The following is a 26805-nucleotide window of genomic DNA, read 5'->3' on the forward strand; positions in this document are numbered from 1 at the left end:
AGATCCACCTGTCATCGGCTGGCAAAATCAGTGCGTCAGACTCCGTGGAACCGAGTATAGGTGCATGGCTTTGGTGTAACCAGTGGTGATGCGTAGGGCATTGTTTTGCACGGTTTGCAAGGTTTTGTAGAGGGTTATATTATTGTTCTGGTGGGAGCCCTTGCCGGGAAGGCTTGAGATATCATTCGTTTAACAGACTGTTAAGAAGAGATGTTGCCCAAAGTCTGACCCTGTAGATGCTCTCAGTGCGTTGAGTCTGGGGGTGCGTCGCCTCTTGATGTGTTCTACAGGATACTTGAAGGCGAGCCCGATGCCATATGTCATTCCCAGGACATGTAATCGGTGGTAGATATGTTTCAGGATCCCAAAATAGGTTCCTTAGTGTACGTCTTTGGAAATACAATGAATCCAGAAGCAATATGGTGTTATTGTTGTACAGTGTGTGAAATAACAAGGCCTCCAGTTTTATTCTCTCTCTCTCTCTCTCTCTCTCTCTCTCTCTCTCTCTCTCTCTCTCTCGTTTCGTCTTGATATTTTTTCAGATTTAACCTTTTAACTTGGAATAGAAATACGTTATGCATTTATGATCATTTTATTTATCAATGCATGTGTGTGGCTAGTCTAATTAAGCCATCAAATAAACAAAAATCAGAATAATTGGATGGCTGATCTTATTACTCTTTAGTTATTACCAAATTCTCACTAGTAATTCAGATATATAGATCTTATATTAAGCTCTGTGAAGACGGGTCGTTATCATACTGGGACTGTGCCGGCGGAGATCAGGATGTTTCTTTAGCCAAAGGGCCATCCCCTCCTCTGGCAGTACCTGTTGACAAAATTAAGATCTGACTCCACGATATACACTTAGGTCATAAAATTTAATTCTTAGTATTTTGAAACGATCTTACTCTGTATAAAAGGCATCTCCTACTGTTGTTATTGTGATCCATGGCTCATTTAAGTTTGAATCCAGTGAACTGCAGGCTAAAGCTTCCCTTCCCCTGCACCCCACTTTCCTGTACTCGGGAGACATGAAACGAGCTGAGGGACGTTAAACACAACACCAGACAGCTTCGGTACCCCGTTTTATCGGAGAAACTGCATGGTGTCTCTGTCCAGCACCTGATGTCTCGAACTTATGGAACTAATAAAGTCTAGCTTTATCTTACCCATTCTTTTTAAAACGTATCCCATAAACTAAGTATAAATCTTGATAATGTCAATTACAACTATTCTGACAAAGTGGTTTATAATCGGGGAAAAATCAGCATATATACCGGACTAGGTTTTGGCTCCAACTACTGAAAAAGAATATATATATATATATATATATATATATATATATATATATATATATATATATATATATATATAATTTGGAGAAAACGGGTGTCAGTACTTACAGACTGCAGCCACAGACATTCTTGGGTCGTCGGAAGCCTATGGTAGTAGGAGGGTCTGGGCAGGTGGGTTTGATGACACACACAGCTATGTTGCTAACACACCTGCAACACACCAATTGTTACATACATAGTATTGTACAACTGCTGACAGGAATACCGATCCATCTTATACTCGAACCATTATGCAACTCTTAAAATATAATATGAAAAGATGGCTGACCTTCATAGATATCAATACTGGGTTTCGAAAGTCAGTACACATTGATTCCTTACTTATAGTACTGAAATGAGTCGATATTTTTGTCAGCACTTGGATTTACTTTATCCATGACATCTGGAGCAGAAACTATATCATAATCAGTCCTGTATTGTAATTTGTTCCCTCAAATTATGTCGTTTTGAAAAAAGAATGTTGATTTAGAACCAACGCTGGAAAGAAAAATAAATCCCTGAGAAATATAACACCTGAGAGTGCAAATACTCGTCGTTCATTGTCCTGCGCTTCACACGAAACGTAAAGCGAAATTGGCAATGACAAATTGAAAGAAATAAAATCTCATCCAGGAAAGAACACTTGCGTAATATGCATCGAAAGTAACAGAATGCCATATAAAATATTAAATCTTTCTGTGCATCAGAGGAAATTCCTTGCGATAAAGATTTATCACTTTTATTTTCTTTCTTTCCTGACTGAATTTGGCCACTCCCACAACTTGAATATTAAGTCGTGGTTTCATGAAAATAATGGACTGCAGTTGCAAGGAGAGATGGAGTCACCTGTCTTATTGGTCAAGATCATCCCTCCGATCTGACTAGATTTGGTAATCAAGTGAACGAAAAGGGACTAGGGGTCTTTGTAATGCTAAAGAAATGATAAAATTATCTGAAGTCAGAACCTCAATGATACTTGTTCCAAAAGATTTATTAATGGCAGGGTTCCTAGACTGCAGCAGAAACTGGTGCTAATATTGCTCGCAGGCCCAATTCATCTTTAATGTCAAGCTGATTATGACACAAAGAAGTTAATCCGTGCTTTATCCCACATGGATCTGTACATTTATAAAGCAAGCGAACGTCATTCCTAAATATTGCAATTTTTTTTCCAATTACTATATTTGCGACATTTAGATATTGGCTGCTTTCAAAACAAAATGAATAAATAACTTTATGCAGTCTTAAAAGCCCAAGACTCTTTTATCAGATTATTTAAAACAAATTTTCATCCTTGTTCGAGAACAAACTTGGGAGCTATTATTGTCCCACACCATACATGTATAATAACCTGAGAGATCGTTGCAAAATGCGGACAAGCAATTAAATAGAACCAGCACATGTAATTCGTCCTAGATTCTATGTCGTATTTAACCATGAATCAAACCGTGTTAAGCTAATAATCATGTTCGAAAAACTGAATACAGCAACTGCTTCCCGATGATTCCGAAGGCTGGACTGATGAGTGAATGATTGTGTGGCTAATTTCACTGGCGTGCTGTTGACAGTTCTTCAGCAATAATGCGTGAGTGTCGGGTGGGTGGGTGGGTAGGTGGAGGGTTCTTTTGCAAAACCCTACCAAACCCCACAACTGAGGTAAGAGTGCATATTGATCGTAGACGAATCTTTTTTTTTTTTTTTTTTTTTTTTGAGCAGATAAATTTTTTTGGATGTCGAAACATACATTTGTGCAAACAATTAATTATCCAAGTTGTATAGGAGAGGTACTAGATATTATTAATAATTTGGTTCAGTTTCCTCTCCACGTTTTCCTCATTGGCCAGGGTATTCCTAAAACGGTGAGGAACGTACCAGACGACTGTCCTCGTATCAACATTCAACATATTTGTCATAGCGTCGTTAGCAAAATGAAAGATGAAGTATTATTATTTTATTTTTTTTTGCTTTTTTTCTCTCAAAAACAAGGAGACAAAGAACTTCAACTCATTATAAACAGTATTTTTGAAATTAAAAAAAAATTCCGGCAGAAGTTCACTTAATTTTGCCTGTCGGAAGACTTAAACCTAATCAAGCCAAGAATAGTAAAGCAAAATTTGACACTGACAAAAAAGGTACGTGTGTGTGTGTGTGTGTGTGTGTCAGCACCCACCTGCAACACTCCTCAGTACCGTTGCTATTGGTCACATTCCAGGATGATTTCCCGCAGCAGAACTCCCCCTCGGCTGGCGGGTCTGTCACAATAACATCAAGTTACAGCGACGTCTTATAAGTGGCTCTGGGATATCCTAACACTTATTCCTTACCTGTTTGTTCTGCACGTTGCACTTCAGTATCTTTGACACTGGTGCAAAGTATAACGATATTAAAACAATATATGAAGTATACACTCTAGTTTTGGGGTGTCATATAAAAATATGATATAAGGTGGACTCTTATCCTAAGTGGCTTTAGAGATTCCTTAGCAACTTTTACTCAGATTTATTTTGCCTATTACACTTTAACACCCTACGCTTCAAGGATGTATCTTTTATTTTCTTGCTGCCACTATCTGCTATTATTCTTTTGGCAGATGTCTTAGTGATGAAGGCTATACAGAGTCTAACTTCTATGCATAACAGAGTATCTTAGATGCAAAAGCAATAAATCAAGATATAAAACAAATCTTCGGAATAAATGGAATAACTAGTAAGCCACTGTTACAGTGTAAATATTAATATAATATAAACAGCATTCATGAGAATAATAAAAAGTATTAAGTAAAAATCCATAAACAAAAGGTGTTATGAAGCTTTCAATAAAACCTGGAATGTGGGAATTACTCTCTTATCCCTTCAACACGACGACGCAATTTTCATTTCGATCAAGTTACCACCAAATGATGTTATTCAGTTTATGGGAAACGTCTTGCTGTGAGGAGATAAATGAATGTCATATTTAAATTTCCTGTAAAAAAAAAAAAATGTCTCCAGGCCTGAACAAAAGCGGCAATATAAAATGTCATCGCAGTGCAGTGGTTAACCTGCCCTCACTTCCATGCTACAGCGGGTCATTGCTTTTTTCTCTTATCATTACTATACTCTGATTAAGATTAACTTTTAGAATGGCTTCCTTCCCTTATTATTAATCTACTCTGCTTCAAATTTACTTTTTAAATGAAGAAGCCAAGATTAACATCCATTCCATTCCATCATCGAATCCTATATCGTCCTATTAGAAGCGTAGGAACCAAGGGCTAGGCAAGTTGGTCCTGGTATTTAAGGTGAGAGTGAACAGCCTCACTCATCCCTGAGTGGCATTAGGTGAGCAATAAACCCCAACCACCCCTTGGATATAAAGCTACACAGGCTCAACCCGACTGGAGCACCTTAATTACCCACGAAACCACCAGGTTCCATAGTTTTGTTACATGGTTACCACCCAGCGTAGTAAATGGTTTCCCGGTGTACAGGAAACCATTTGGCTTGTCACTCAGTGTAGAGTTATCCATAGGCAGAAGGAAGAGGAAAGAATGAAGGAAAGAAAGACAGAGAGGGAGTGTAAAGCAACCCACAGGCAGAAGAGAGAGGAAATATTGAAGGATAGACAGAAGAGGAAGGATGGAAGAAAGGAAAGGGTAGACACCCAAAACAGCACTACATCGAGTGAGCGGATAGTGATGTATTGTGTTACTAAATATTCTTAGGATCTAATACGGCTGTTTGCGTATAACATTTCTATGTATCAAATCCATCTATATCTATTCATTTTTTTGTTTTGTTTCTACTGTATAACTGCTGACAAGAATATCACGCCGTTACTGGGTGAACAATTATAGAACTCGTAGACAGTATTCTGAAAAATGCGCTAGCTTCTGAAAATGGTAATATTGGGTTTCGTAAGACATTGTTCACTGTCCCTTTGTTTATTGTAATTAAGTGTATCGATATTTTCACGGAGATAGCAGCTCGAGCTACGATGGATGACGCATCTCCTACTACTGCCTGCGACCCGTTGAGAGGGGCAAATAGCAGATCTCAGTCCCCGGCGGCCCAGAAGATGATCAAGGGAACAGTGGTTTGGTTCAACGTCAGGGTGGGGTACGGTTTCATCAAGCATCAGTTACTGGCGCTGATGTTTTCGTGCACCGCCAGTCTATCGTTGCACCAAACCCTCGGCATCCTTAGTGCTCCCTCGGGGATGATGAGTGGGTGGAGTTTGGTCTGTTTGGGACACCCAAGGGTCCTGATGTTCTGGATGTTACTGGACCGGGAGGCGTGGCCGTGCAGGGTTCTACCTATGCACGGTGACATCTCACACCCCGGGGACGCCAGGCCAGAAATCCTGTGAGTCCAGTGGAGATTAAGCACCGTCATGGAGATGTGCCTCATGACTGCCAAGGCTCTTTGCTGGGGTGACAAGGGGGCTTTGCGCATTCTTCTACCCAAGATCTCTGAGGAGAACAGGCTGCCTCGCCTTGTCATCCGCGAGTGCTTCGCCCACGATGTACACTCTGTTCCTCACTGGCTGGAGCGCCAGACCCGGCAGCTGTGACCTGCTGCCCCCCACATAAACCGCGGAAGAGGATGAGACTGGGTGCCCTGCTCAGTCGGAAGACTGCAAACCAGATCACCAACCTGCCACCCAGAATTGGACACGGTTATGACCATGACTGAAGTGCACCACCCGCCATCAGAGACCGGGGAGGGGCGGGACTCTCCTGATTCCGTTTCCATGGCCGAGGATGCGTCGACTGGCTCCTTGGCTGGGGACGAGGTCGATAAGTCCTCCCCTCCCCAGGCGGAGGAGGGCAGTCCATCTCGCCCTCCTATTCTGGACTACAAGGATCGGCTTGACGTATCCTCCTACTGACACTTCCTGACCCTAGCCGCCAACACCAGGTCGTACCAGGCCGGAGCCATGATCTACTTCAACCTCTACTATCTGCTCCAGGCTGCTGACCTGGGTGAGGGGATTCCATCAGTTTTGATTGTCAGGGAGGAGGACGTGTGTCTAGCCAATCAACGAACTTTCTATCATATGCTTCCTCCTCGCTTGGCCCCCTAGACTGGCTGTCTAATGCGGTGTGAGTTTTGTTTTTTCATCATGTTTATTATTATAATTTTTTGGCCTAATACCCCTTATTATGGGTGATGGCCAGTTAGCCAAAAAAACAAAAATCGTTCACAAATTTATATGAATAATGCGATGTTTGCAAAGGAACAGTGCTTGGTGATGAATCTCCTATTACAGAAGATGGCAGGGAGTGGACATCGAAAGGACCAAACTGTGGAAGAAAGAATAAAGTGGCTTTCATTCTGGCTGACAAAACACATACATTACAATAAGTAATAATCATTGCACAGAACAGAGGACCTGTATGGAATGGCAATAAAATGGTGAGAAGTCAAATTACACTAATTTTCAGACAAAAGAGTGACGGGCTACTCAGTGTGAAGAGCATCCAGCAGGATTGGGATTCCATCTTTTTATCTTTTCTTTCCTATTTTTATTATCTCTCCTGATGATTAGTCATCAAAAAATTGTCTAATAACCAGTAGATCAAGAAGATGACTTCACTTTAGTAATTAGTCCGAGTACCTGTGCTGTAGGCTGTGTTCTCCCTCCCCCCCATCTCTCTCTCTCTCTCTCTCTCTCTCTCTCTCTCTCTCTCTCTCTCTCTCTCTCTCTCTCTCTCTTACACTTACCAGATAATTGTCCGTGAACCTCTGTAAAATGAACAAAATATATATATTAATAATTGCAACAGGAACAGCAAAAAAGCAACGATAATGATGACGATGATGATATCAATAATAATAATAATAATAATAATAATAATAATAATAACAATCATCATCATCATCCTCATCTTCATCATCATCATTATCATCATCATTATCATCATCATCATCATCATCATGGTCATCATCATAGTCATTATCATCATCGTCATCATAGTCATCACAATCATAATTGTCATCATTATCCTACTACAAATACAAGAAGACGATGATGATGAAAATCAACACTCAAAAGAACATTTGCAATTCGGGTAATCAGTTGGAGAAGAAAATAAATAAATAAATAAAAACATTAGCAGTCTACATAATTACAAAAGTCACTTTATATATATTAGTACAAGAATTACAGCAACAGCTACTGCTAGTACTGCTAGTACTACTACCATTACTACTATTACTACTACTACTGCTGCTACTACTATAACTACTACTACTACTACTGTTACTACTACACAATAACAATAAATAAAAAAAATAATAATGATAAAAATATTAATAATAATAATTCTTGACGTTAATTCTTCCATCTGTCTGATACATCTCTTACCTGTTCACTCTTACTGTCTCGCTTCTCTTTTACACGTTTTTTTCCTACCAGACGTTGTTATCAATGACACACCAAATATTTCCCTCTCATTCTGCGATGTCTTTCCTAGTCTCTCTCTCTCTCCCTTTTTCCTCCATGCGTCTCATTCTCCTCCTCCTCCTCCCTTCACAGTCGTCCTTTGCTCCTACCTTCCTCCATCCTTCCAATGCATCCCTTTCTCCTCCATCCCTCCTCATCCTCCTCGTCCATTCCTATCATCTTCTCCCATCCATTTCCCTTTCACTCATGTCCTTCCTCCTCGTCTCCTCCTCTACTTTCTCTCTCCTTTCTTCTCCACCCTCCTTAATCTCTCTCTCTCTCTCTCTCTCTCTCTCTCTCTCTCTCTCTCTCTCTCTCTCTCTCTCTCTCTCTCTCTCTCTCTCTCTCTCTCTCTCTCTCTCTCTCTCTCTCTCTCTCTCTCTCACCTGCAGCCAGTACCAGCAGCAGCACACTAAGGCCCAGCACTGCCTTTCCACACATCATGGCTGGCGTGGCTTCCTCTGATCTGAAATTAAGATTATTAGGCGTTAGTGGGATTTTAAGAAAAAGAAAAAAAGTCTTTAACACAATGACGTATTTAATATACTTAGTCTTAATATCTGCAGACGATATATTTTTCTCCTCAGGAAAGATCTCTTGTACTGGAATGGTTACTGAAGGCTGTACTTAATTTTTGCATTTCAGCGAGTCTCTCCCAGACTGAACTAAATACTGTGGGTGTAGCAAGAATAGAATAGAAAATGGCATCGAGTGGAAGGCGATAAAGTGATCTTCGTATCGTACAGTATTGTTTACAAAGGCTCCAACATCCATGCATGCGTCGGCCTTGGCCTAATGGCCGCTCTCCGTGCTGCTCGATCTCTGGCAGCCTCATTATTCAGTTCCTTATCCCTGAGGTCACAGTCCATGAGCTCGTCCCAGGTCTTTTTCGGTCTGCCTCTCGCAACCCTACACCCCACGTTCATAGTTCTCACTTTCTGCACCCAACTGTCATCCTTCATCCTCTCCACATAACCAGATCATCTAAATCTTCATTTTTTTTTTCGTTTTATTGTTTATTTCTTTGTTTATTTGCTGCAGTTATCTTCTCTGATCCTAAATAAAAGTGTCAGTTGTTAGCTGGAATAATATGCGGGATATATAGTTATCAGGCAAAATTATCACAGAGTTAATGTTTTTCTGTAGCTTATTTTTGCAGTTACCAGATAATTTGTCATATTCAGCTTTGGAGGGTCCCATTGTACTGAAGGGACAAATAAGGCTAATAGTTAACCGCTCCTGCCACACAGTTCAGTCCTAAACTTTAACACGTACAAAAGGACTACAGGTAGGTGCTGGAGCTTCAGGACTCTTCCGTTTGCTGCTGCTACCACTGTGTGGCATTCTTGAAGAAGCCTGCTTGGCGAAACATTGAACAAAAAGGATCCATTCTCTTCACTTTGTGTTTTTCTTCATATTGTCACGGCCAATGCTTGGTATAGTATCAAACGGAAGTGTTGATGGTCCGATGTTTCACTTCACTGATCTGATGGCTTTGTCTCAGCCAGACTAGCAGGGAACATTCAACAGTAGGTTTTCAAAAATGTCAATAACTTACAGAAACTCTGACTAAAATGGATAGTGGGTTTACGGCACACCCTGGATATGGGAAAATATTGCTTGTGTTTGAGAACGACGTGTGGCAAGGAATACGTGTTGCATGCAGTCAAAGATGCTTATCCCGGCCAAAGCTATGGCAGTAGTGAAAAGTGACATGTCTGACAATCAGTACAACGTTTGTGGTTCATTTCGGTCTTAGTGTCAAAGCAGGCTGCGTGAGGCAAACTGGTGACCACAGCCACTATGATCTTGGGATGCCCAGACATACAAACACAAATTAAGAATGAAGCAGAGTCTGCTTAGGTTACTGTAGCACAACTGGTGATTTTCAACAGTGTGAAAGATCCGTGATAGCCATGCACATCACAACAGGTAGTTTGATACGAAAGACAAGAGAATCGTCTTGCAACTGCTCATCTCTTGTGATTCACGCACTCATTCAGAGTAAAATATTCAGATCATGCATTCATATGGCTTGTGCACTGGAATCAAACGACAAACACCATCGACACAACTGGACAACAAGGTGAGAAATTTTGTCAATATCAGCAGGTACAACCCTTCCAGTTTTGAATGCCAGCAAACCTGAACATTATTGTCAGAACACAACGATGTAATAAGAGTAACAACAACAACAACAATAAAATAATAATAATAATAATAATAATATTCTATCTATCTATCTATTGCCAGACGCCTCAATCCCGTTTGGGGTGGCCACAAACAAATCGCCTCCAAGTCGCCCTGTCCCCCGCCATCTCACTGCCCTGCTCCCAACTCACACACCCCTCTCTCATATACCTCTCCACTCCATCCCTCCATCTCATCCTCGGCCTCCCCCTCCCTCTTCCCCCCTCCACCTCACTCACATACACTCTCTTCGTCAGTCTTTCACCCTCCATCCTCTCCACATGGCCAAACCACCTCAGTGTGTTCCTCATAACGCTTCCTATCACATCCACATTCACACCACAACGCTTCTTTATATCCTCATTCGACAGCCTGTCTTTCCATGTGACTCCACAGGCTCCTCTTAAATAACTCATTTCCACTGCTCTCACTCTTGACTTGTGTCCTTCCAACAACGTCCAAGCTTCACTTCCGTACGTTGGAGTTGGTATCACAATACTGTCATGTAGTAACTTTTTCACTTCCATGCTCACTTCCCTGTTTCTTATCACTACTTTCAAAGAACCAGCAACCTTTCTTCCCTGCTGTACCCTTTCACGCACTTCACCCTCCAAACCTCCATCCTTACTCATCACACTACCCAAGTACTTAAACGTACTCATATTTTCCAATTCCTCACCATCCAACCTCGATGTACATTCACTGACTTCACCTCTCTCAAAGACCATCACTTTACTCTTCCCTACATTCACCTTTAGATTCCGTTTCTTACACACTCTCCCAAACTCATCCACCAAGCCTTGCAGCTCCCCTTTGTCTTCACTCAACAACACAGTATCATCTGCAAACAACAGTACAGGGAGTTTCCAAACACTATCTTCTCTCACCAGGGCCACTCCAACATCCACTACCCTACCTTGTACCTCTTTTATTATCCCATCCATGTAAAGATTGAACAACCATGGAGACATGACACATCCCTGTTCCAACCCAACTTTCAAAGAGAAAAATTCACTTAGTTCACCGTCCACACGCACTGCAGCCTCCGCACCATCGTACATACTCTTCACAGCATTCAACAACTTCCCATCTACTCCATATATTCTTAACACTTTCCACAATCCTTGTCTATCCACCCTGTCATATGCTTTCTCCAAATCCATAATAATAATAATAATAATAATAATAATAATAATGATAATAATAATAATAAGAACACTATAAATGGTTGCTGAATAAGAAGCTTGATTTGAACGGGGAAAGTTTGGAGTCACCGCATCCAACGTTTGGCCCTTGGCCTTTGATTGATGTTGCTACTGTGAGCATGGAAATCAAAAGCATGCAGCTGGGGAAAGTGGCGGGTGTGTCTGGGTTGACTACTGAATTGCTGAAATCCTCGGGAGATGAAGGACAGAGTTTAGTTACATATTTCATAAATCCAGTTACAATTGAGTGTGTTGTTCCTGACAACTAGCTGAAGAGTGTGATTACAATATTGCATGTGAGTGTGTTGTTCCTGATAACTGGCTCATGGGTATGATTCCAACTGTGTATTAGGGGAAGGGTGATGTCCTGCAAGAGGACATTATTGTGGTATAAATCTTTTGGACTAGATAATGAAGGTAATGGAGAGAATCCTGAAAGATATAAGGGAAGGAGTGAATACTGATGAGATGCAGTTTGGGTTTATGCCGCGCAAAGTTAGCACTGATGTAATGTTCACCATGTACGAGGTTCAGGGAAAGAAGATAAAAAGTATATTGAAGTGAACTTTGCTTATGTTGTCTTGGAGAAGGCCTTTGAGTTCCCAGGGAGATGGTGAGTGGGCAATGAGAAAGCTTGGGGTCGAGGAGTGGCTGATTAGGGTGGTTATAGGAATGTACTAGGATTCTCGTACCCGGGTGAGAGTGAATGGAGATTTGAGTGATGAGTTTTTCGTGAATGTTGGCGTGCTTCAGGGGGTCAGTCCTGAGTCCTTTATTGCTCATCATGGTGCTTGAAGAAGTCTTCCGTGACTTCAGAACCGGACTTCTATGGGAGATGTTGTATACTGACGACTTTATTTTGACTGCAGGGAATGACAGGAAGGCGGAGGAAAGATTTAGGAAATGGCGATATGGAGTGTGGTGCATGGGTTTGAGAGCAAACTCGTATAGAACAAAATTGGTGATATCCAGGGTTAGTGGTGGTATTGTCGATCCAGAGGGAGTGTGGTCATGTGCAGTGTGACACAAGGGTGGGAGAAATAACACCATCTTGTGCAGTGTTTGTGATAAGTGGGTGCAAAAATGATGTTGCAGTATCAGAGGTAGGCTGCAAAATATCAATGATTTCGTGTGTGCGATATGTCGGGGAGAGCATGTAGATTGTGTCAGGCGTGAAAACCTCTTTAGCGTGTGGGGGAGTTTTTTTTTTTTTTGGGGGGGGGGGGGGAGGGATGGGAGGCATGTTATGTGCTGAAGAATGGGCTAGGATAAGGAGTGGTTGAGGAAGTTCAAGGAACTGTTGCTGAGAAAACTCTCCCTCCTTGCTAATGGGTCCTTGTATGCAGCAAACCTTAAAGTGTATTGAGACCAGGACAGTAAAGGAGGAAGATTATAACTCGATAAATGTCTAGTGCTTCCTTGAATGAGAGGACTGAAAGGGTTAGGACTGAAACTGAGAGTTGAGCGGAAGGATGGGATTTGCATGTATATGTGTTGTGATGAGCAGGGGAGGATTGAAATGATTTGTTCATGTTAAGGGGATGGACAATGACAACTGGATGCGGAAGGTGATGGGTGTGATAGTCGAGGGCTGAGTTCTGAGTGACAGCGGACTGAATAAAAAGTTCTAGAGATCGAGCGGTGTTTAGAGCCGCCAGTAGGTGACCAAGACTGATTCAGGTAAGCATGTTGGATCCTTTGTAAGTGAAACAAAGAAGAGACTATTATATTGTTTTTATGGAATGACTTACCTCAACTTTTCCTGAGTTCTGACGAGAAGGTTTGCAGGCCAAGGTAGGATGAGGATAAACTGGACCTCCACCCGGTGCTTTCCTGCCTTATATATAGCACGTATTCGCGTATTTTACTGCCCATTGTGTGTTGTTTGGGGACAACAATAGGCGTTTGTAGTTATAGGTAGTGACGTCCGAGCGGAACACCAGCGAGACAAATCACAATTTGGCGAATTCCGTGAGTTATTGAGGCCTATTACTGGTGTATGAATGGACAAACACTCACCACAATGACAGGCAGCCCAGTGTATAGGGTAAGTACTTCTCATAAAGGGATACAATGTTCATTGCAGCTGACAGATTGTGACAATGTTGTTTGTTTGTGGTATTCAATGAATGTGAATACTTCCATGTTATTATACTTTAGTAAAATGATAAATCCTCTCATTATAAGTACTAATATCAGGCAGACAGAAAATGGTAAGTGAGAGTAAGACTGATATAAAGAAAACAAAACTTAGGTGTCTGGTCTGCTCATACATGAACTACACATAACAGTATTGCGAGGTTCGTTTTCTGGTAGGCTATGGAGGCTCCCTGGCATTTCCTTCTTACCGGTAGTTATTTGACTTTAATATAATAACCCAGCATTATCTTATATGCTATTTATATCATTTTATCACCGACATTCAAGAAAATATTTACGGGCCACATACAGATTATAACCGACACTCCCAGTGTACCAGTCTGATTTTCCCTCCGATCAATTTCCCCCCCCACCCCCCGGGGAAAAGTGGCCTAGGATAATTTCCCCGAGGGGGAAGAGTAACTCAGGGTACCATTCCCCCCTCTGGGCTAAAATTCCCCCCTTTCCTATATTCCCCCCTCTGGGCTGAATTTCCCCCTCCCCTTAATGTCTTTAAAAAATCTCACAATCATCTATCTATCTATCTATCTATAGCCCGACGCCCTAATCCCGCAAAGGGTGGCCGCAGACAAAACGCCTCCAAGTCGCTCTGTCACCCACCATTTGACTACCCTCCCCCCAACTCACCCCCCCCTCCCTCATATACCTCTCAACTCCATCCCTCCATCTCATCCTCGGTCTACCTTTCCCTCTCCCTCCCTCCACCTCACCTACATACACCCTCTTAGTCAGTCTTTCATTCTCCATTCTCTTCACATGTCCAAACCACCTCAGTGTATTTCTCCTAATCTTCTCAACCACATCCACATCCACCCCACAGCGTTCCTTCACTTCTTCATTCGTTAACCTGTCCCTCCACGTCACTCCACATGCTCCTCTCAAGTAACTCATTTCCACTGCTCTCACTCTTGACTTGTTCCTCTCTTGCAAGGTCCATGCCTCGCTTCCATACGTCAGGGTAGGGATCACAATACTATCATGCAGTGACTTCTTAACTTCCATACTCACCTCCCTATTTCTCATCACTGCTTTCAGTGTACCAACAACCTTCCTTCCCTGCTGTACCCTTTCACGCACTTCATCCCCCAAAGTTCCATCCTTACTCATCACAGTACCCAAGTACTTGAATGCACTCACATTCTCCATATCCTCACCATCCAACCTCACTGCACACTCTGTGACTTCATTCCTCTCAAACACCATAACTTTAATTTTGTTTACATTAACTTTCAGATTCCTCCTCCTACACACTGTCCCAAATTCATTCACCAAACCTTGCAACTCCCATTCATCTTCACTCAACAGTACTGTATCATCAGCAAACAGCAACACCGGAAGCTTCTAAATCTCAACCTCTTTCATTAGAGCCACCCCCACATCCACTGCCCTACCCTGCACCTCCTTTACAACCCCATCCATGTATATATTAAACAGCCATGGAGACATCACACAACCCTGTTTCAGTCCCACATTGAGATCAAAGAACTCACTCAGCTCACCATCCACTCGCACCGCAGCTCTAGCTCCCTCGCACATACTTTTCACAGCACTCAACAATTTCCCCTCCACTCCATATATTGTTAATACCTTCCACATACCTTGCCTATCTATTCTGTCATAAGCTTTCTCCAAGTCCATGAAGGCAGCATACACTTTCCTTCCCTTCTCTAGATACTTCTCCACTAAACATCTTAGAACAAATATCTGATCTACACACCCTTTTCCCTTCCTAAATCCCCCTTGTTCTTCTCCAACTAGCTCCTCTGTCATATGCCTAACCCTATCAATGAGTATTCTACCATATATCTTACCAATCACACTAAGTAGGCAAATACCCCTATGGTTACCACATACTTCTCTCTCTCCTTTTCCTTTGTATATAGGAACAATTATACCTGATTTCCAGTCCTCTGGAACCGTTCCCTCATCCCAAGCCAATCTACACAACTTCCATATCCACTCCACAACAATCTCACCCCCATACCTAAGCATTTCACCACACACTCCATCAATTCCTGGGGCTTTACCAACTTAATATTCTTCATCGCTTCCACTATTTCCTCCCTACTGATCTCTTCCTCCCTCCTCTCATCTCTCCTTCTCCCAGCCATTCCCCAACCACTTATACTCGCACTGCTCTCACTCTCCACATTCAACAAATCCTCAAAGTGCTCCTTCCATCTCCTCAGTTTCTCTCTCTTCTCCACCAACAATCTATTATTCCTATCTTTCACTCCCCTACTATTTCTCCTTTCACACTGCCTTACTTTCTTTACCTCCTTCCAAAACAATTTCTTACTCTCCCTCCATTTCACACTCAGATTCCTCCCAAACTCCTCATCCACTTTCATTTTACTCTCCTTCACCAGTCTCTTAACCTCCCTTCTCCTGCTCACATATACCTCTCTCTTCTCTCTCCCATCTTCTCCCCTACCTCTACTCGCTAACCATTCACTATATGCCTTCTTCTTTTGTTCCACAGCTCGTTTCACCTCATCATTCCACCATGCTGTCCCTTGCACACCCTTGCATCTCCTCCTCACTCCACAAACCGCCTCACACACTGCACCTATCTCATCTGTGAATATCTTACATACGTCTTCCACCCCTTCCATCTGCTCCAGCTCATACCTTCTCAATCTTTCTTCCACTATGCTCTTATACTCTGTCATTTTCTCACTATCTTGCAATTTCTCCACTCTTCTCACAGGAGTTGCTTCCTCCTGTCTTCCCCTTCGTCTCCTCAACCACTTTCTTTGCAGCTCTACCTTGGCCATCACTAAGTGATGGTCCGAGACTCCATTCCCCCACCCTCACCACACTTTTGCATCCAACACTTGTCTTCTCATTCGCTCATCCACACACACGTAGTCTATCATTGCCTTTCGTTCAACAAGTTCACCATCCATCCTCCTCATTACTCTCCATGTTTACCGGTGGATTATCTTATGCCGAAAGTAGGTGTTGGCAATTGCCAACCCCTTACAAGCACAGATGTCCACCAAAGCACTTCCATTCCCATCTACGTCATCTGGCACACCCCACTGACCAACCACTCCATCCACTCGTACATTCCCAACTTTGCCATTCATGTCTCCAATCAACAGCACTCTCTCGCTCCTCTCAAACTTGTCCATACACGCTTCCAACAATATTTATGTCACTCATTTAGGTTAGGCGGTCAGGCAGTCCGTGTCGTCTCAAGGAAAAACAAAATCCACTGAGAACTGCGGTGTTCACTGTCTATAAGGTTGAAGATTGAGACTTCACAGTCTGTAGGCACTGAGTTCTGCGGCTAGAGTTTGTATCTTCGACATTATGCTTCGACATTATTGGCGTGCTTTGGTGTATTTGGATTAACCATTAGTATTACTCTGGTTCATCTTTAACCCTACTTTGAGACACTTTCTATTTAGGTAATTAAACATATCTTGCATTTCTCTGCTTTTTCTGAGATTAGGACAGTGTCATCTGCAAATCTTATATGGATTAACTATTCTGCATTTATGTTTACGTCTTTGTTCTCAAATTCTAGCTTTCTTAAAATACTTTCTAGGCATGCTGAAAAGGACTGTGGTGATATTTTATCACACTGAGGCACGCCTTTCTCTATCTTAATTTTTTCCTAGTCTTTATGTAATTTAACTGTAGCAGTTCCTTTTTTATTTATGTTTTCGAGCAGTTTTGCAATGTCCTCATTAACTCCTTTCCACAATGAATTTATAACTGTTATGTGCTCCGCTGAGCTCAATGGTTTATTATATTCTGTATTTTTCTCAGTTTGTTGATTCATGGTGAGTAGATGATCAGTAGTCGAATAACTGTTTTGGATTCCTCCCTGTTCACAAGGTTGGTTTTCTTCCAGATTTGTTGTTACCCTCTTTGCATGGACTTTAGTGAAGAGTTTGTACAGTAAATAACTGATAATAAGCTAGCAGATTGATAGTTACTAAGATCTTGTGAGTCTCCTTTCTTGTAACTACTGCCTTACACCATGTTATGGGCATTTTTTTTTTTTTTAACATTGGGTAAATAACTGTGCTAGTCGGTTTTGAACTTCTACTCCTGCATCTATCAGTAATTGTGCTACTGTTAGATATTCTCGTAGGGTATTTCCCCTTTCCATACATCTAAGAAAGAAATTGCTTCATCTGATGCCACCTACAGTATGATGTCACTTATGTCACCTGAGAAATTACTAGTAGATTTAATGCAGAATATATATGAGGAGGAGAAAATACCTTAGGCCTGGCGAGGAAGTTTGATATTACAGATCTATAAGGAAAAAGGTGACATTCAGGATTCTGGGAACTATTAGCGTATAAAGCTGATGCCACAGACATTGAAATACGGGAGAAAATAATAGTGAAAAGGTTAGGGGACGAAACAGAGACTGGTGAACAACAGTTTGGATTCATTCCAGGAAAAGGAACAACAGATGTAATCTTTGCATTACGTCAAATTCAGGAAATATTTGGAGAGGAACAGAGCAAGCTGCATGTGATTATTTTCGACTTGGAAAAATCATATGGTACTGTGCCAAGGCAGGAAGTACGGAGATGTATGAGGGAGGAGGGCGCTTCAGAAAAGTATGTGCATTTGGTTAAAGATATGCATGACTGGGCGAGAGCTTGAGTCAGGAGTAGTGTCCATGTGACAGAGAAGTTGCCAATAAAGGTTGGGCTACATCAGGGATCCTCTCTGATTCCTTATGTCTTGCATTTGTTAATGGTGTTTTGGGGAGAGGCATCACTGAAGAGTCTCCATGGGTTATGTTGTTTGCAGATAATATTATGCTGATAAATACCAACAGGGAGGGAGTAGAACGGAAGTTGGAGGAGTGGACAAATAAAATGGAGGATAGAGGATTTAAAATTAGTTGGAGAGAGACGGAATATCAATGCTTTAATGGAGAAGAACAGGGAGATGTGAGTTTGCTAGGAGAAAAGTTGAAATGAGTTGTGACATTCAAGTATTTGGGCTCGAACATAACAGCCGACGGTGGACTGGATGCAGAAATTAACCATACGATGCAGGCAGGATGGAGAAACTGGAGAGATATGTCTGGAGAGTTATGTGATAGAAAAATCAGTGCAAAGATGAAAGGAAAATTATATGAAACGGTGGTAAGGCCTGCAATGAAATACGGTTCGGATTTGGGCCGAAGAAGAAGTCTCAGGAGAGAAAGCTGGAGGTGATGGAGATGCAGAAGCTGAGGTGCGTGCGCGAGGTAACGAGAATGGATAAGATCAGGAATGAGATAATCAGGGAAACTATTAAGGTTATGGAAATCTCAGAGAAGGTGCAGGAGGACAGACTACAATGGTACGGACATGTAATGAGAAGGAATGGTGACTGTGTGGGTAGAACAGTGATGGGCATGGATATGGAGGGTAGACGAAGAAGGGGCCGGCCGAGGAGATGGTGGATGGACTGTATACAAAGAGATTGAGACAGAAGAATTCAGCAGGGGATGCATTTGGACATAGAGGAGAATGGTGAGACTAGTCTGAAAGAGAGACCCCATATAAACATGGGCAAAGCTGCGGAAGAAGAAATCAGCTGAATAATTACCTATTGGTACTATCCCAACAAACATTGAACTGATGGCACAATAATGGCCCAATACTGGTTTTCCTGTACATTAATTATTGGCCCGATACTTCCAGATTCTGCTATCAATAATGGGCCAGTGTAAGTCCATTATCCGTTTGCACCCCGGCACATTAACGGCAATGTACCAATCTGATTATGGGCCAATTATTGTCTTCCATTACAGTTCCAATATGCGATACAGATAAGATTTAAATTCATACCTTCATTTTTCACGGAGCTCGCCCAGATTTCATCAATTTGTCAAGACCGTATGATGTTACGCCAAGCTCTCCTTACTTCCTGCACTGCTGCGATGAACATCTGAAATAAGAGAATTTAAATTACTTGTATAAGCGGATTTGAACCTGCGTCCACGCAGCTCACACGTCAACACACTGCCCACTGCGCCATCAAGGATCATTAATTAGGGACAAGTATATATATATATATATATATATATATATATATATATATATATATATATATATATATATATATATATATATATATATATATATATATAATCTGTTTTTACGCTCCTCTCTGCTGTATATGTGGTTCCGGGGAGTGTAAATCAAATGCCTCATTAACATAGCCTGCCTTTTACAGTTTTTTTTTTTTTTTCACAGCTCAATGGCTGAATAAGACAATAATAGGGCTCGAACTACATCCTGTCTATCTTCGATCGTGACTGTCAGCATATTCTAATGCATTAGATTCTGTTATAATGCGTTATCCAAGAAAGAAAGATGTCAGTTCAAGTAGAAACAGCATAGCAGAAACTATTATCCTTATAACTGAAGTAAACAGTTCCATAAAATATTGATAAAATACATTTTTGCTTTCGGAATATTCTGCCATTCCAAATATTGACATTTTGTTGTTCCTGTATGTGAGAGTGGCTGTGCGTGACAGAAATAAATGGAGAGAAATTGTGAATCAATAAATGATGACGCAGCCCTGAGGGGATATTCTCCCGCATTTCGTCTGATCAGCTAGTCAAGTTAGCTGCGGGTAAAGGGATGGGTCTATTATGATGTGGCAGGGGTAAACAAGCAATGCTGTCTGCCCCTGCTGCGGATGTCACTGATTGCACTGCGCGGTTGACCCTTGTGCGGTGTGGTGCGGTGAGGATCTGCCCCTTCTCCCCTTTGGGGCTAAGATGCGAATGAATGTGTTTGAATGGATGAGTAAATGGGGAGTGTGTCGTCCTGTCTTGGCTACCTCCCTTTCCTTGGGGGAAGCAGCCTAGGTATATAGCTAGATAGATAGATGTGAGAATATACTCTGTGATGAATGATGTTTAACTTTATGCATGATACTGGGTACTGATAGTAGCTTTACAAGATTAACAAGACACTATTTATATCAAATAAGCATATAGTTTCTAATATACAGTCGCTGAACAAAAATTAAAAAAACAGGAAATATCTCCTCTCAAGCCCATGGAAGTAGCATGTCATGGAGGTCAAGTGGATACAGGAATGGCTGGTTGAGTGTGATGATGCAGGCTCGAATCCCGGTCAGTGAAGTTTTTATATATTTGTTATTCTATTATATATATATATATATAAAGAAGCCGTCTTTATGCTTTTATTACACAAAAGTGTATACAGGTAAGCCATATCCATCGATTTCAGTGTTTGGTATTCACTGATACTGATAATCATATATTGTGCAAATAAAGATCCAATTCCTTAACATCCAATATCTTGAAGCATGTATTGGGCCATTATGGAACTAGATCATGCATGCCAATACTCTTTCATAATGTAAATCGTGCATTGGGCCGATACAAATCCATTTTCTGCATTCCTTAACACGTTATAATCATAAGGAATTCAATATTTTCCAGAATCAGGCCATTATTCATATGTTTGTGGGGATTGTCTTTGATGTATACATTTCTTTGTAAAAATTTCTTCAGCTTTCTTCATCATCTTCTCTCTACGTTTAATAACTTCACCATTTTTGCCTATCAGTGATATAATTGGTTGCATTGCTAGTGTCGTTGTGCTTTGGACCTGTTTCAGCCTTTTTCCCTTTATTAAGGTTTCTTTGATCTTATCCCTGTTTCCCTTTCGTTTTTCTTCTCTGTGTCTCTTGTTGATAAGCTTTTTATGCTTGCTCTTTTTATTTCATCTTTGTTTTCAGTTTCATGAATCTTCTCATCATGAGCGTGAGGGTTGTTTTACAATACTAATTGGCGTTTGTTGTATTAACTTTGCTTACAACTTCCGATGATCCGCTTAACACTTTTGTCAATTTTTCATTCAACTTATCGTAACACTGAGCATAACGTAGTGCCTGAAATCCGTTCTTTATTTCAAACTGAAGTGCAACATTTTTGTTTTCGCTTACTTTTATTGGATTTATCTTTATTTATAATCAGCTTCTTCCTCTCCCTACTGAAATTGAACCTGGCTGTGCAACCCACCATTCTATGGTCACTTCCGATATGTACTTTGTTAATAAATGCGAGATTAGAGATCGTGTTATTCTTGTATGTCCATATCATGCCTTGTTTCTCCATCTGGGCTTCTCCAGGTCAATTTTCTCCTTGTTCTTTTATGGAAGAATGTGTTCATAATTCTCATGTTCAACATTTCAGGAAAATTTATCACCATTCCACCTCCGTCATTACTCTCTACTACTTCGAAATTTTGCATTCATGCTTCTCGATATTTTCGATTCGCTAATCGTTGCTTTAAAGTCTCCCATGAGTATAGTATATCTGGTCTTCTCCACTATCATAAAGTGTAAGATGTTACGTAGAATGTTTTTATTTCTTCATCTGTGCTTTAAGAATTGGGTGCAAATACTTCAGAGTGTCAGTTGCATGGTCCTACACTCCATGCCACTTTGTCAGACACACTGCTGAATTTAACAATATTCTCTGCAAGGTTTCTCTTGACTAGAAATCGTACACCACAAAATCTTTCATAGGTGGTTGCTGTCTTGGAGCTGAATAATTTTCATTTTCTTTCCTGTGGATCTCACTCAGACCTACAATATCCCAACTTTTGTTCTTTAAGTCAGCAATTCAGATATCAAGTTTGTAATCTTATGCAAAACTTCATACACTAGATTTTAGTTTGTTTAATGCCCTGGTCTCTGATTTGCCCAGACAGTGCCTTCTCGCCCTCGGTGACCCTCTTCCCATAAGCACAAGAGGCATTGCGGTTGGAACTTCAGCAGACGATGATGATACAGGAATGCCCATATTATCATCACAAGTTGAATTCATGTTTAGCTGAGGGGATTTGTAGCCAATAATCTCATCTCTCTGCCACATAGTTTCTGGTGAGATGTAATTTATGTGCCGCTGTATTCAGCATATTCGGTGCAACCCTATGTATCGATAAACGATCCCATGATCCGAGCTGTCGAAGACAGTACCTAGTGTATCTGCAAGTCCTTCCCCAGGGGTATCCGCCACCAGGGGAAATCTGGGTAGCAGTAGGGTCCCTGCTCCTGGACACACACACACACACATATATATATGTGTGTGTGTGTGTCCAGGAGCAGGGACCCTCATCATCATCAGCCGTTTGAGTATCCACTGCAGGACCGGCCTATCCTGACCGAAGACGGGACGATACAGCCAATGTATCTCTACCAAGTGGCTTAGGCTGTCTGGTAGAGATTGTATGTAGAGTGAGAAGTGCTTGTAAGTGTAACTGTAGTGTTGGAGTGGCTTTGGATGTGTTACACATACATCCAAAGCCACTCCAACAAGTGTAATCGGCCCGCGCAAGCCGACTGGGTGCAAGCATACTTTACAGTAAGCGAGACCGGTTCAACCACAGCACCCCTTGTGTCCGCATATGCAGTACGTGGCCGGGTGAACACTCCCAAAGTTTATTACCCTGGCGGGGCGCGAACCCTGGTCCACCCGTGTACGAATCGCAGACTCTGCCACTGTACCACAGAGGCTCCATATATATATATATATATATATATATATATATATATATATATATATATATATATATATATATATATATTCTAGGATCTCTCCATCTCAAATCTATGTATCAATCAATTAATATGTGTCTCTCTGCCTTTGTCTGGATAGCTCTATCTATGCACATATTTATATAGTTGCTCTTTTTTTATTCAATATTTGCGTGTCCTAAAGCATTTCAAAACTTGGACCTAGGCTCTTAGGCTATATCTCGACCCTCTGTGACCTGTGATTTTGACTTTCCTGTGGCTTTCGCTTCTGAGTAATTACCATCAACCATTCCACATAGTTTGGTGTGAATCGAATAAAACTTTAACATGACGTTACCCTGTGGCTTTGACCTTTGACTTACTGTTCTAAAAAGGAAAAGGTTTATTTTTGGCTGACTCCCAACGCTTCAGCAAGGTGTCTGAAAGAGGCTGGCGTGTTGTAGGAGTGGTTCTTTATGTTTAGCGACAGAATGGGTTAGAGGTACTACTGTTGGAAAGGAACTGGATGGAAGTTCGGAAATTGGATGAAAAAGAGTGTGTTCTTACCTAATTGTTCTTACATAACTGTATCTTTACAGGAATGAGTCAAGCTTGTACTGTCCCGTGTCTTAAACAATTTTTATCGTACATATCCTTAAATTTGTGAATTGTTTTGACACACTATTTCATTCGGTAGTGCATTCCACTGATCAATTGCTCTATTTGGGAAACTCAGTTTCCTTACGTCTTTATCGCCTCTCTTTTTATGCAGTTTTTTTGCAATGTCCTCTTGCTGATGCATCCCCATAGGTTATGTAATCATTTATGTCTATTTTCTCCTTCCCTGATATGCATTTATATAGCATAATCATGTCACCTCTTTTCCTTCTCTCCTGTAGTGTTGGTAGATTCAATTTTTTTAGTCTTTCTTTGTAGCTTAGATCCCTTAAGCTTGGTACCCATCTTGTAGCGGCCCTTTATACTTTTTCAGTCTTATCTATGTATTTTTTTAGATGGACTTCAGACTACTGATGCATACTGCAGGGTTGGTCTGGTCTGATGAATGATGTTATTATCTTTCTTAGCATGTCTTCATTTATGTATGTGAACGCTATTCTCATATTTGCAAGCAGTGTATACATGTTCCGTACCTTCTCACTGATGTGGTCAGCCGGAGATAGTCTGTTATTGATAATCACACCTAGATCCTTCTCTCTTTTTCTGATGTGTGTAGGGTTTTATTTCCTAACTTATAATCCCAATCAGGTCTTATTCAACTTTTACCAAACTTGATTACATGGCACTTGTCCACATTGAATTCCATTTCCTATGTATTACTCCATTCATGAAGTTTATTTAATTATTCTTGTAGTTCTTTACAAGAATCTGTGTTAGTAATTCTCCTTTGTATTTTTGCATCATCAGCAAATATATTTAGATAGCTTTCATTTCCAATGTTACTGTCTATATCACTTATATACACTAAAAACATGATTGGTGCCAGCGCTGAGCCCTGTAGAACTCCGCTAGTCACTTCTCTCCATGATGAGTAATTTCCCCTTAGTACTGCTCTCATTTCTCCTTTTGTGAGAAAATAAATCTTGCATCCAACAATACAGTTTGCCTCGGATAACTCCTTGATGGTACAGTTTCCATAAAAGTCTTTGGTGTGGTACTTTGTCAAATGCTTTCTTGAAATATAAATAGATACTGTCCACCCATCCTTCTCTTTTCTGTAATGTGTCTGTTACTCTGTCATAGTAGCTCAACAGATTTGTAACACATGATTTTTCTTTTCTGAAACCAAACTGTTTTCTGTAATCATATTGTGTTCCTCTAGATGATTTACCCAAGCTTTTCTTATAAGCTTTTCTAATACCATGCATACAGCACTGGTTAGTGATACTGGTCGGTAGTTGGGTGGATTTTTTTCTATTCCCTTTCTTGAATAAGGGAACAATGTTTGCTTTCTTCCAAGTATCAGGTAGTTTACCTTGTCTCAATGATTTCTTGAAAATTAAAGATAATGGTTTACTTAACCCCTTTGCACATTCATGTAGCACCCAACATGAAACTGCATTAGGACCATTTGCTTTTTCTTTGTCTAATTTACTTAACTCCTCCTGTATTTCTTTTTCTGATGTTTGTATATCTGGTAGTATGTGTGGGCATGCATGTTCCACATAATCCCTCTCAAAAATTTTTTCATCTGTAAAAACTGATTGGAAATTCTTATTTAGTGCTTCACTTGTGTATAGGTGATTCCTTCATCCGTAATGGGTTGTATTGTATCTTTTACTTTGGTTTTGCTTCTGATGTAGCTGTAAAATGGATTCGGTTGATCACTACTTTTATTTATGATATCCTCCTCAAACTGTTTTTGGGCTTCCCTTCTTATTCTTGTATAATCGTTTCTTGCCTGTTTATAGTTGTTATATGCCCTTTCACTATTGTGTCTTCTGTATCAGTTCCACAACAAATCTCTTTTTTCTTTTGATTTTTTACATTCTGTATTGAACCATTTCTTTATTTTCTTTTCTGCTTCTTTGTGCTGTGGAATGTACTTCTGGAATCCTCTTTCATAAAGTTCACAGATTGTTTTATATATAGCATTTAAATCTTGTCCTCTAAGCTCCTTTTCCAATCAATTTCTAAGAAGTACTTTTTCAGGTCATGATAGTTTCCCTTTTTATAGTTTAGGCTCTTTTTGTAACTTTCATTGCTGTTAACTATGTAACTATGTTACTATGCTACTATTCCTATGCTTCAATCTAGGTTCAGTTCCTCTCTTAAGGAATAAGCTCTGCTTACAGGTGCTACCTTCCATCGTTTTCGTTTTCGTTTTTAAAGGCTCCAACATGCTTGCATGTGTCGGCCTTGGTCACTAATGGCTGCTCTCCACGCTGCACGATCCATTGCAGCCTCCCTGTTCAGTCCCTTAACCCTAAGGTCACACTTAATGACCTCGTCCCATGTCTTTCTCGGTCTACCCCTCATAACCCCACCCCCAATATTAACACTTCTCACCTTCCTCACCCAATTATCATCCCCCATCCTCTCCACATGTCCAAACCACCTCAATCTACCTCTCCTCATCGCAACACCAATACACTCCAGTCCCATCCTACCTCTCAACTCTTCCATTGTAAACCCAGCCCCTCCAGGCCTTGGACGCAGGGACGCACTGCACATCCACCTAATCATTGTCATTTCTGTACGTCTGAGCCGGCGAATGTCTTCCTCCTTCACTGCCCAGGTCTCACTGCCATACAGCATTACACTCCTAACACACGCTGCATACAAAGACCCCTTAGCACGTAGGGAGAGCCCCCTCAATGTCAGGAGAGGCAAGAGCTTCCTGAACTTCTTCCAACCACTTCTCACCCTAGCCACAGAGCTAGCTCCAGCCCCACCTCCAGCAAACAACATGTCTCCTAAGTAACAAAACTCTTCCACACACTCAAGAGATTCACCAGCAAGTTCAATCCTTTCACGTCTGACGATCTCCACCTGCTCACCCCGGCACGTCGTACACATAAAATCAGCATTATCTCGCAGTCTACCTCTGATACCACTACATCTCTTATGCACCCATTTATCACACACACCGCACAAGATGGAATTACTTCCCACGCCCTTGTGGCAAACTGCACATGGCCACTCTCGTCTTTGACAGTACCGCCACCAACCCTAGATATCATCACTTTTGTTTTATCTGCATTTACCCTTAAACCCTTTTGCCCCATACCATCTCTCCACTTCCTAAACCTTTCCTCCGCCTCCCTTTCATTCTCTGCAATCAACACCAAATCATCAGCATACAACAACTCCCACGGGAGTCCGTTTCTAAAGTCACGTGAAAGGGCTTCAAGTACCATGATAAACAACATGGGACTCAAGACTGACCCCTGATGCACACCAACATTCACGGAAAACTCATCACTCAAATCTCCATT

General features: G+C 41.2%; 1 long non-coding RNA gene across 1 annotated transcript; it reads right to left on the reverse strand.

Annotated features, from left to right (window-relative positions):
• Nucleotides 1–585: 585 nt before the first annotated feature.
• LOC145408039 (uncharacterized) lies at nucleotides 586–12966 on the reverse strand. The gene is made up of 6 exons (XR_013898851.1): nucleotides 12910–12966; nucleotides 8150–8229; nucleotides 7043–7063; nucleotides 3508–3589; nucleotides 1407–1508; nucleotides 586–829 (listed from the first exon to the last, which is right to left on the reverse strand). It is a non-coding gene; the product is annotated as an uncharacterized LOC145408039 (long non-coding RNA).
• Between the last annotated feature and the right edge of the window lie 13839 nt (nucleotides 12967–26805).

Source organism: Coenobita brevimanus, chromosome 8, assembly GCF_032717465.1.
Source record: "Coenobita brevimanus isolate Jiangsu-jjx chromosome 8, ASM3271746v2, whole genome shotgun sequence".
Lineage (NCBI taxonomy): Eukaryota > Metazoa > Arthropoda > Malacostraca > Decapoda > Coenobitidae > Coenobita > Coenobita brevimanus.